Below are 11,814 nucleotides of genomic sequence, written 5' to 3'. Positions count from 1 at the left end.
CATATATTTTTCTCTTTATGCATATTCAATAAACTGTCCGCTACTTTCAGTTAGTAATGAGATCTCAGTGCCTGGAATGCAATAAGAATCTGCTTGAATTTCTGAGCACTGTATCCTATGACATATGGAAGCTGTCTACATTGGTCAGAGAAGTTGAAGAAGTAGACCTAGAGTTCATGGCAACCATAAACATAAAGGTTCCTTGCCTTCCCCTGGATATAGTTATTCCAGAGGATCTCGCATGGATCAAGGAAGGTGTCTCTTTCATACCAAGACAGGGTGGGGAGGAATCAAGTTATTTCCTCTGGCTACTTATATACTACTCAGTTTTCTAAGTGCAACACAAGGTTGCAGAGCAGTCGCATGCAAAGGCAACAAAGGTGAAAGTTGTAAGTTGCACAATCAGTGATGCAAGAATTAGAATCCCCTAAAAATGGGGAGAGCAGTAACCCAAGGAATAGCATTTAGGAAGAGGTAAGAAAGATTTTCCTACCTGCTAGACTTCCTAAGTCCAGGTGGTGTTTCACTAGCTCCAGCTCTAAAGGACAGGCAATGAGAAGATGGGCAGAGTGGAGGGAAAGGAGCTAAAGTGGGAGGGGTGAGGAAGATTGGATGTGGCAGTAGAAAAGAAGGAGAAAGGAAAAGAAGAAAGGAAGAAGTTTGGAACAACCAATGTGTTCAGAAAGAACACTCATGAGCAAGAGCTGAAGGCAAGAAGGTGTGAGGTTTCTCTAGGGGATACCAGAGCAACAATAGGCAACTGAGGCAATGCAGGTTGGGGAGAAACTGAAATTTCACCCATCTAGAACAGAGAAAGAGTTTGGAAAATTGGCTGAAGAGGAGGAAGATGCTGGAATGAGAGGGACAGAAGACCCGGTTGAGGAAGTGACCATGAAAGCAGAAGCAAGCAATGTCTGTGAGACATTGGCAGCAACAATAGAGAGAGCTCAGTGGGAAGGGACCCCTTCATGGATCACTGCCTTGTCGTGGCGAAGGGGCTTGCGTAACTCAGTGAAGCCATGAGCTATACCGTGCAGGGCCACCCAAGACGGACAGGTCATGACAGAGAGTTCTGACAAAATGTGGTCCACTGGAGAAGGAAATGGCAACCCACTCCAGTATCCTTGCCAAGAAAACCCCATGGACAATGTTAAAAGGCTAAAAGATATGATGCCGGAAGATGAGCCCCTCAGGTCGGAAGGTGTCCAATATGCTACTGGGGAAGAGCGGAGGGCAATTCCAAGTAGCTCCAGAAAGAGTGAAGCGGCTGGGCCAAAGCCGAAAGGACGTTCAGCTGTGGATGTATCTGGAAGCGAAAAGAAGGTCCGATGCTGCAAAGAACAATATTGTATAGGTACCTGGAATGTAAGATCTATGAACCAAGGCAAGCTGGATGTGGTCAAACATGAGATGACAAGATTGAACGTCGACATCTTGGGAATCAGCGAACTGAAATGGACGGGAATGGGTGAATTTAATTCGGGTGACCATTATATCTACTACTGTGGGCAAGAAACCCTTAGAAGAAATGGAGTTGCACTCATAGTGAATAAGAGAGTGGGAAAGGCAGTAATGGGGTACAACCTCAAAAACGACAGAATGATCTCAGTGCGTATCCAAGGCAAACCATTCAATATCACAGTCATCCAAGTCTATGCCCCAACCACTGATGCTGAAGAAGCTGAAGTTGACCGCTTCTATGAAGACCTACAACACCTTCTAGAACTAGCACCAAAAAGATGTCCTTTTCATCATAGGGGATTGGAATGCTAAAGTAGGAAGTCAAGGAGTAATCAGAATAACAGGCAAGTTTGGCCTTGGAGTACAAAATGAAGCAGGGCAAAGGCTAATAGAGTTCTGTCAAGAGAACAAGCTAGTCATAGCAAACACTCTTTTCCAACAACACAAGAGACGACTCTACACATGGACATCACCAGATGGTCAATACCGAAACCAGATTGATTATATACTTTGCAGCCAAAGATGGAGAAGCTCTATACAGACAGCAAAAACAAGACCAGGAGCTGACTGTGGCTCAGATCATGAGCTTCTTACTGCAAAATTTAGGCTTAAATTGAAGAATGTAGGGAAAACCACTAGACCACTCAGGTATGACTTAGATCATATTCCTTGTGAGTACACAGTGAAGGTGATGAATAGATTTAGAGGATTAGATTTGGTAGACAGAGTGCCTGAAGAACTATGGACGGAGGTCCGTAACATTGTACAGGAGGCAGCAACTAAAACCATCCCAAAGAAAAAGAAATGCAAGAAAGCAAAATGGCTGTCTGATGAGGCTTTACAAATAGCTGTGGAAAGAAGGAATGCGAAAAGCAAGGGTGAAAGGGAAAGATATAAGCAACTGAATGCAGATTTCCAGAGAATAGCCAGGAGAGATAAGAAGGCCTTCTTAAATGAACAATGCAAAGAAATTGAGGAAAACAATAGAATGGGGAAGACTAGAGATCTCTTCAAGAAAATTGGAGATATGAAAGGAACGTTTAGTGCAAAGATGGGCATGATAAAGGACAAAATAGGCAGGGACCTAACAGAAGCAGAAGAGATTAAGAAGAGGTGGCAAGAATACACAGAAGAACTATACAAGAAAGATCTTAATGTCCCTGATGTCCACGCTGGTGTGATCACTGACCTTGAGCCAGACATCCTAGAGAGTGAAGTCAAGTGGGCCTTAGGAAGCATTGCTAACAACAAAGCTAGTGGAGATGACAGGATTCCAGCTGAGTTATTTAAAATACAAAAAGATGATGGTGTTAAAGTGCTGCACTCAATATGCCAGCAAGTTTGGAAAACGCAACAGTGGCCACGGGATTGGAAAAGGTCAGTTTACATTCCAATTCCAAAGAAGGGCAACGCCAAAGAATGCTCAAACTATCGCACAATTGCACTCATTTCACATGCTAGCAAGGTTATGCTCAAAATCCTACAAGCTAGGCTTCAGCAATATATGAACCGAGAACTACCGGATGTACAAGCTGGGTTTCGAAGAGGCAGAGGAACTAGAGATCAAATCGCCAACATTCGCTGGATCATGGAGAAAGCACGAGAGTTCCAGAAAAATATCTACTTCTGCTTCATTGACTATGCAAAAGCCTTTGATTGTGTGGATCACAACAAACTGTGGCAAATTCTTAAAGAGATGGGAATACCAGACCACCTTACCTGTCTCCTGAGAAATCTGTATGCGGGCCAAGAAGCAACAGTTAGAACCGGTCATGGAACAACCGATTGGTTCAAAATAGGGAAAGGTGTACGACAAGGCTGTATACTGTCACCCTGCTTATTTAACCTATGTGCAGAGTACATCATGAGAAATGCCAGGCTGGAAGAATCACAAGCCGGAATTAAGATTGCAGGGAGAATCATCAACAACCTCAGATATGCGGACGATACCACCCTAATGGCAGAAAGTGAAGAAGAACTAAAGAGCCTCTTGATGAGGGTGAAAGAGGAGAGTGCAAAAGCTGGCTTGAAACTCAACATTAAAAAAACTAAGATCATGGCATCTGGACCCATCAATTCCTGGCAAATAGAAGGGGTAGAAATGGAAGCAGTAATAGACTTCATTTATTTGGGCTCCAAGATCACCGCAGACGGAGACTGCAGCCATGAAATTAAAAGACGCTTGCTCCTTGGGAGGAAAGCTATGGCAAGCCTAGATAGCATATTAAAAAGCAGAGACGTCACCTTGCCGACAAAGATCCGCATAGTCAAAGCTATGGTTTTTCCAGTAGTAATGTATGGCTGTGAGAGCTGGACCATAAAAAAGGCCGAGCGCCGAAGAATTGATGCCTTTGAACTGTGGTGCTGGAGAAGACTCTTGAGAGTCCCCTGGACTGCTAGGAGGTCAAACCAGTCAATCTTAAAGGAAATCAACCCTGATTGCTCATTGGAAGGATCGATAATGAAGCTCAAGCTCAGATATTTTGGCCACCTAATGCGAAGAGAGATCTCTTTGGAGAAGACCCTGATGCTGGGAAAGATTGAAGGCAAAAGGAGAAGAGGACGGCAGAGGATGAGATGGTTAGATAGCATCACTGAAGCAATGAGCATGAAACTGGGCAAACCCAGGGAGGCAGTGAAGGACAGGAAGGCCTGGCGCAATATGGTTCATGGGGTCACGAAGAGTCGGACACGACTTAACGACTAAACAACAACAACAACAACAACAGTGGGAAGGGAAGGGGGAGAGAATGAGTTTGGTTACTGGACTGTTCATTCAGTAGCTGAACATCATCCACGGTTTCTCTTCTGCTGGGTGCATGCAGCTTTTTTAAGGTTATACGTACAAGCTGTCAAAGGTTCACAATGAGAGGAGGGACATCACTTTCTTTCCGTCAAAAAATCAGGAGGGAGGAAAGTCGTCTCATAGAATTTCAGAGTTGGAGGGGGGCATTGAGATTCTAGAGGACAACAAGCGTAACTGCACAGTGCAGACCCCCAAGTTACAGCACATCCCAGACAGATGTTTGCCTGGCCTATGAAGGGAAGCCCCACATCTTTCAAAGTGCTCGAGTTTGCCCTTGCAGTGTTAAAAAAATTGGGACAGAATTCCTTTGCCTGTGTGATGGACTGGAATGGTGGGAGGGGAGTAAAGAATGTGCTTTCATCTCCAGAGGAGCAAGGAAGAGATAAGCGGAGGAGACTGGCACCTCCCTAAGAAATTCCATCGCCTGGGAACTGGTTTCATTCTGGGAAGATTCTTGTTAAGAGGTTGTAGCTAATAAACCTTGCTGGATTGATTCTGCATGGTCTCCTGGAGTTCCTTGGGCTAGGCCTGACAGCCTGTAGCATAAATCCATTATTCCTGAGATGAGGGGGAAATTAATATTGCCAGAGTGTGATTCTGCCATGGTTACACACAGTGGGAGATGGATTTTAGTCTTCCTGGAAATCACTGTTTTTGGCTGGCCGTGTCCTCCAAAGCAGCCATTTTGGAATGGCCTTGACAAGCTTTCAGTTTGCCCACTGAGTCAAAAGGAGCCCCCCACTGAGGAACTCCATGTAACCTATCAGTACTTCTGGGAATGGGACAAGCTTTCATGCTGACTGTAGATATGAGAGACACGAGTGTTCTCTTTTGCAGGAGTGAGAAGAATTTTTAACAGTTGCCTCTCATGGTCAGTCAGGATGATATATCAGCACTTGGATGTGATTGTTTTGGGGTATCTGACCTGAATGTAAGCAGGTGTCTACAGACAGGGTAGGAAAGAACTCTAAACTTCCCACTGGCTTGATAAAAACTACTCAGTTGTCTTAGCTTATCATAACTTTAGTATCTCAAGAATGCATTTGGTGAGTATAAGGTGAATGTTCTGGAATTGGTCCCTTGGTGGAACAGTTAATCTCTTCAACTGGAATTATGCTTCTGGTCACACAACCTTCTTTCTTAGGGTTTTACAAACTTTAGTATCTCAAGTATAAAAGGAAGTCAAACTTTCCTGAATTGTTGCTTTGATGGTCCAAATAAACTCCACAACTGGAATATGCCCCTGGGTCATGCACATTTATTTCTGCAGCTTTGCATCTCCAGATGAATGTTATGCAGAGTGCAGCTATAACCACAGTTCTTGCCAAAAATACACACCAGCGTTAGAGAGATTTAAAGAATGCAATGTCCTTATCTTGTTCTCCAAAGAAATCCAGCCAGAAGTTATAGAAAATATCTGGTTGTTTAATGAGAAAAATAAAAACTACATAAAATACAAGTTTCATGCAAAACATAGAAAAAATCACTTCTTCTCATATATGTGGCATCCAAGGCTTATCCACTACACAAGTTTAACAAAGTCTCTAGCCAAAAACTCTCAGAGAAGAGGTACACTACTTGGTTATTAGTTACTACTACATAACCTATAAAACTGATTACATGATGACTAAATCCTACTAAGCAGTGAGACATATAATCCTCACACTTTATTGACACTATGCACCACCCCTTGAGTAACTAGCATACAGACACCAATAGGTGGCAGTAAATAGTATACATGCACACTAACAAAAATAACTGCAGATGGCCTGTTTATGTAGTCTAAACAATGTTTGGAGATAGCGAGGTGTATTTCTTCCCATGAGAAAATCCTAACAATGAAATCATAGAGAGAGTCCACTGAGATCCCAATTCCACTGATATTTATCAAAATCATGGCAATTTATTCTATTTCCAAAAATGCCTATGGGATCCCCCCCCCGCCCCGCCCCCGCTCAAGGTCATCTTTGAAACCAAGATGAGGAATACTTCATAACTACTCATCAACAAAACTTGACAGTATTAGGTAACTCTTACAAAAACTGAATATACCACAAGCTTTGCACAGAAGATATGGCATGATTCATACAAGCAGTAACTAAGCCAGTCTGAAATTTAATGTTGCCCCTTCCAAATCTGGTGCCAGATTGCATTTCATCTCCCTCAATAAAGGCGGTGCAATTCACCTCCTGTATAATTATAGAAATCATGGTGATTTATTCTATTTCCAGCAGGACCTATGGGATGCCCACCCACCCCATTCCCAGTTATCCTTGAAACCATAATAAGAATTGCTGGTGTGGGTCTTCCGGGCTGTGTGGCCGTGGTCTTGAAGTCTTGTTTCCTAACGTTTCGCCAGCACCTGTGACCAGCATCTTCAGAGTGCAGGAGCACAGACAGGAGCAGTTCTCTCTGTGCCCAGGGTGAAGTGACCCTTCTGTGGGTATTTATAGAGATCTGGGGGGGTTTGGGTTACTGAGTGGCTGCTTGTTTTGGAGTCAGCATCTGTGTGTATTTTCCTGGGGATTAGGCAGGGTTTTTCTTCTACTGAATTGTTAACGAGGGGCTGCTGGGGGTGATTAGCAAGTTCATTGTGTGAACTGTTCACATGTCCTGGTGGTTGAGCTGAGTTCGTTGACCTTTTGCAGGCTGTATTTTTCAGGATTGGTAGCCAGGTTTTGTTGATTTTTAGACTCTCCTCTTTTTTATTGAAACTGTGCTGGTGTTTGTGAATCTCAATGGCTTCCCGGTATAGCCTGGTATAGTGGCTGTTGGTGTTGTCCAGTATCTCTGTGTTTTCAAATAGGATTTTGTGTCCATTGTGCTTGAGAGCATGTTCAGCTACTGCAGATTTTTCTGGTTGCTGTAGTCTGCAGTGTCTTTCGTGTTCTTTTATCCTGGTATGGATGCTGCGTTTTGTGGTCCCGATGTATACTTGTCTGCAACTGCATGGTATGCGGTATACTCCTGCAGCGGTGAGGGGATCCCACACAGCCCCCCACACCAGCCATCGTATGCCGGCCGTGAAAGCCTTCGACAATACATAATAAGGATTGCTTAGAAACTCCTGATCAAGCAAACTTTATAAATATTTAGTATCTTCTCATATAAAAAACTTCAAAATACCTCCAGCTCTGTGGAGGCCATATGGTGTGATTCCTATAAGGAGGGAGATGAAATGCAGATCTGAAATTTAATGCTGCCCCTTGAATGTGCCAGGCTTCATTTCATCTCCCTTGATAGAGTCAGTGTGGCTGTGCTCTTGGGTGACAGGATTGTGCTTCTCCTTAGACAGCTCTGAGACCAAAGACATTGGCACCTTTCTCAGAGAACTGTAACAGATCTCCACCATGATATCTCAAACACTGCTGCTGCTGCTTCTCTTGGTCTCCCATTTTCCTTGTGGGACATTGATGACCAAATGTCCATTGAATGTACAAAATGAGGGAACAATCATGTTTAATTACTACAAGCCTGGAGACTTCCTGATTAGTGGAATGATATCTACTTGCCCTACTATACTCCAACGGTACATTTTCTCCTTGCCTCCGACAAATAGATTTCTAAGGTAATTCCTGATGTGTACTTAACCATCTAATTGATTTTATCCTTTCCAGTGCCTTCTTTTTAATAAGGAATTGTTCCTATTTCCTGGTATGTGGCACTGTTGATCTGCTCATCCTTTTTTCTCCTATGTGGTTTAAGGAAAAGGCTTAAGGGTTGGTGTGGCCTTGGCTGACTCTCTGGGATACCAGCAAGAGTCCCCAAACATGCTTTTAGCAGATGGCACAGAAGTGAGATTCCTTCCCACCATATCTTCTCATTCTCTACAATGCTCTCTATAACCTGCTGCTAACTGTATCCCTTCTTCTCTTTCTCTCCCTCCCTCCCTCTCTCTCTCTCTCTGTCTCCCTATCATCTCTCTCTCTGTCCCTCTCTCTAATCTAATCTCTAGTCATCCATCCATCCATCTGTACCCTTCATCTCTCAACTCTCTCTCTCTTTCTCTCTCTCCCCCCCTATCTATCATCTATCTATCCTCTAACCATCATCCATCCATCCATCCATCCATCCATCCATCCATCCATCCATCCATCCATCCATCTATCTTCTCCCTCTTCTGGGCTGGTGAGCACAGTCCTCAACAACTGGTTTATTACTTTCTTTTGTAAAATGGCTTGTTGGACACTTCGGTTTCCAGAAGAAAGAAGAGGCTGGCATTCAGCTGTGGATGGAGATAGTCCAGCTTCCTGTTTAATCTTTGCTTAAAGTAAAGAAATACTTTTTTAACAAAATAAAGAAGTCAGGAGTGTGACAGGCACCAAGGGAGGTGGACATGGGCATATTGTATGTTGAGACTGTGAAAGGACTCTCTGATTGGGAAGGGAATTCAGGTAAGACCAAAACCATTTTGGCTCCTTTTTAGTAACTGGTTACTTTTATACTCCTTGAGGTATAAAATGTGTTATTAATGTCATGATACGGCTATGATATCCTACTTTTATAATCTTGTTTTATGTATTTTATTTCAGTCAACAACCAGCATAATCTAACATACAAACTAAAGTTTACAACCCTCTCATACATTAAAAAAAAAATGCTTCCAAATTATGATGAAAGTAACAAATAAATTAAACTGAATATTAATAGCAGAGAACTACAGAATCATTGCAAGGGTAGATTATTACAGTTGGTTGTAACTAATATGAAATGTAAAACTACGTGTAGTATAAATCTTAGTATTAGTATGTGAGACAATAGTCTTCCACTCTTGAAAAGTCATGAAATGTTACATTATTCTATGCAGTATACTCACTGAAAAGAAGTTAAATAGAAAGTGAAATACTATTTTGTGTCAAAGGTATATTAAGACATAGCACTAAAAGGTACAATTCTAAGTGACTAAAGTTATTAAGCATAATAGTTAAGAATCCAACAGTGCAAGTGTCTTAATGCAAATGCAAATGATCTCTAGTAATGAAAGCCAAGCACCATAATGAAAAAAAAAGGGACTAAGGTTAACTATAAGAAGGCCAAACTGATGACCACAGACCTTGTTCTTTCAATCTGGTGCACTCATCGCCACTTTAACTGAGTCTATCCACCTTCCTGCTGATCATCCTCTTCTTCCCTTTCCTTCCTTTCCCAGCATTAAAGTCTTCTCCAGAGAGCTACTTCATTGCATAATGTGTCTGAAGTAGGATGATTTGAGGCTGGTCATATGTGCTTTGAGTGAGAACTCTGGGTTGATTTATTTGATGATCCATTGGTTTGTTTTCTTGACTGTCCACAGTATTCTCCAACACCAAAGGTCAAAAGTGGCAATACTCTTCCTGTCCTGCATCTTCAAAGTCCAATTTTCCCTTGCATAGAGTATCACGTACCATGACTTTCACTATTCTGATTTTTGTAGAGAGGACAAAAAGCTCAAAATCTTGTCTAAAATCTTATTTCTTTCGTATCTACTTCCTTGGTAGATAAGAAGGAAACACGTTGTTAAGAAAACAAAGGCAAACATGTCATCTGAACAAGACAAAGGAAGTTAGGCCTGAGGACAGGGGAATAACCCCAATCCCATTTAATCAACAAAGCAAGCACTTTGGAGGATAAAAAGGGTCCTGAAGCCTGCCCACTCCTTCTGTCCCTCTAGCTAGTCCCTGGTAGCCACATCAGAAGGATGTGGGTATGTGCAGATAAGTGTGTGTGTGTGTATGTGAGAAAGAGGAAATGTACATTGTAACCAGTACAGTTTTGCTGCTACTTTAAATTCACTGGGTCTCCGTGTATTCCAAAGAACCTGGTGTTCTGTTGAATGTGATTTGTGTGTGTCCCTAATTATTTCCTGGCTGTTGACCAGGGCTGTGTGTCTTGTCTGTTTTAGCTGCACCTATCAGGAAAACCCAGGTAGAAAGCAAGGGGGGGCTCACAAGATCAGCGTGCCTCAACAGGCTGTAAGTGTGTGAGTGAGTGACCATAAACCAAACCTGGGAGCACATGTAACACTTGCAGATCCTTTACATTTTCTCATCATCAGCAAAGCTCAGGTTATTGATACATCTTCCTCCTAAATCCACACTCATCTTCCAATCCAGCTTCTCTTAATACAGTGTAAATTCAGGATATAGGCTGAATAAATAAGGGGAGAGTATACAGCCTTGTCGCACTCCTTTGTCCACCTGAACCAGGCTGTTTCACCATGTTCTACCCATACTGTGTCTTCCTGATCTGTATATCAATTGCTCATGAGGACAAGGAGATATTCTGGGATTGGAGAGATTAGCGTTATTTGAATCTCTTTAACAAATGACCAATAAAAAGGGGCAAGTTGGAGTGTTTCAATCTACCCAGATCACAGGGTATTATTCTGGAAGAGCTATTTCTTTATCTTCCATCAAGAACAGCCAAAGAGAGAACATTATAGTATGCCAAGCTGAAGACTCATGTAGCCATTGGAACTTCCAGCCGTCTAAAATTGGGTAGAGGAGTTACTGTACACTTTTGCTTGCTGGTGAAAGGGAGATTATTATTATTAAGAGCCGTCAAGTCAGTGTTGACTCTTAACAACCAAACAGATTGGTTTTCTCCAGGATGACCTGTCCTTCACCTGTCCTTTAGGGAGGTTAGGAACCCTATTTTAAAAAACAAAAAGAAAAACTGGGGGCAATCCATTTGGTAAGTTTGTGATTCAGTGCATTGAGCAAATTCCAGACATTCAGTCACCAAGTTAAGACTACTGTAGCAACCAGCCAAAATATATATGAAAGAGGACTACATCAGAACCTCTTGAATATAGAGCAATGCCAATGAAACATATAAAGTTTTGTTAGAATATTTCCTTTGAATATTTATACAACCTGTCATCAAATAAATTCTAGATGAGATACTGAACAAAAAAGAGATATATTGAATAGAAACTTGTTTGTACATTTGGGGATGGTTTTTGAAAGTTAATTTTACACAAATGAACCTGGTTGCTAAGATACTTAGTGCAGCTACGTGCTTCTGGATCCTTAATGTAAATGTGTTAATTTTGCTGCAAGTGTATTCCTCTAAGTCATCTTTACAGAAAATAGTGGTTTGTATCAGCTTTAGGGCTTATGATGAGGATCACTTTGAGTCTGATGTAAAAGCATTTCTTCCTGTTATTTGTCTTGGGAGGAACTCCCACTGGCGTCAATGAAACTGGGATCGAATGAGAACATTCAGAAAATGGTATGACCTAGAAAGGCCCTGAAAATAAATTATTGGGAATTTGGTATTGTTTCATTGATCGATGAATGTCTGATCATATTTCCTGCCTTTGAACTTGAGTGAGATTGAGCTTCAGGTAAACTCCTGCCCTTCTTGGCCCTTCATGAGATCAATCAGATTAGTTTCTTTCTTTTCTGATCCAGTATATCAACATTCCACAGAATTAAAAGTGTGGATTTCTACTATCCAGAGTATAGCCATAAGAAAAGGATCCACCTGATTTTATGAACTGAAGATGAGAATGCGAACTGAAGATGAAGGCCTCTTAATATCTCTTATCTTGCAGTATAAAAAGT

The sequence above is a fragment of the Python bivittatus genome, unplaced genomic scaffold, assembly GCF_059951505.1.
Source record: "Python bivittatus isolate LINGU-HERP-01145 unplaced genomic scaffold, Pbiv_v1 ctg000080_np1212, whole genome shotgun sequence".
In the NCBI taxonomy this organism is placed as follows: domain Eukaryota; kingdom Metazoa; phylum Chordata; class Lepidosauria; order Squamata; family Pythonidae; genus Python; species Python bivittatus.
The sequence above is the reverse complement of the archived record's forward strand: the minus strand, read 5'-3'. Positions refer to the sequence as shown.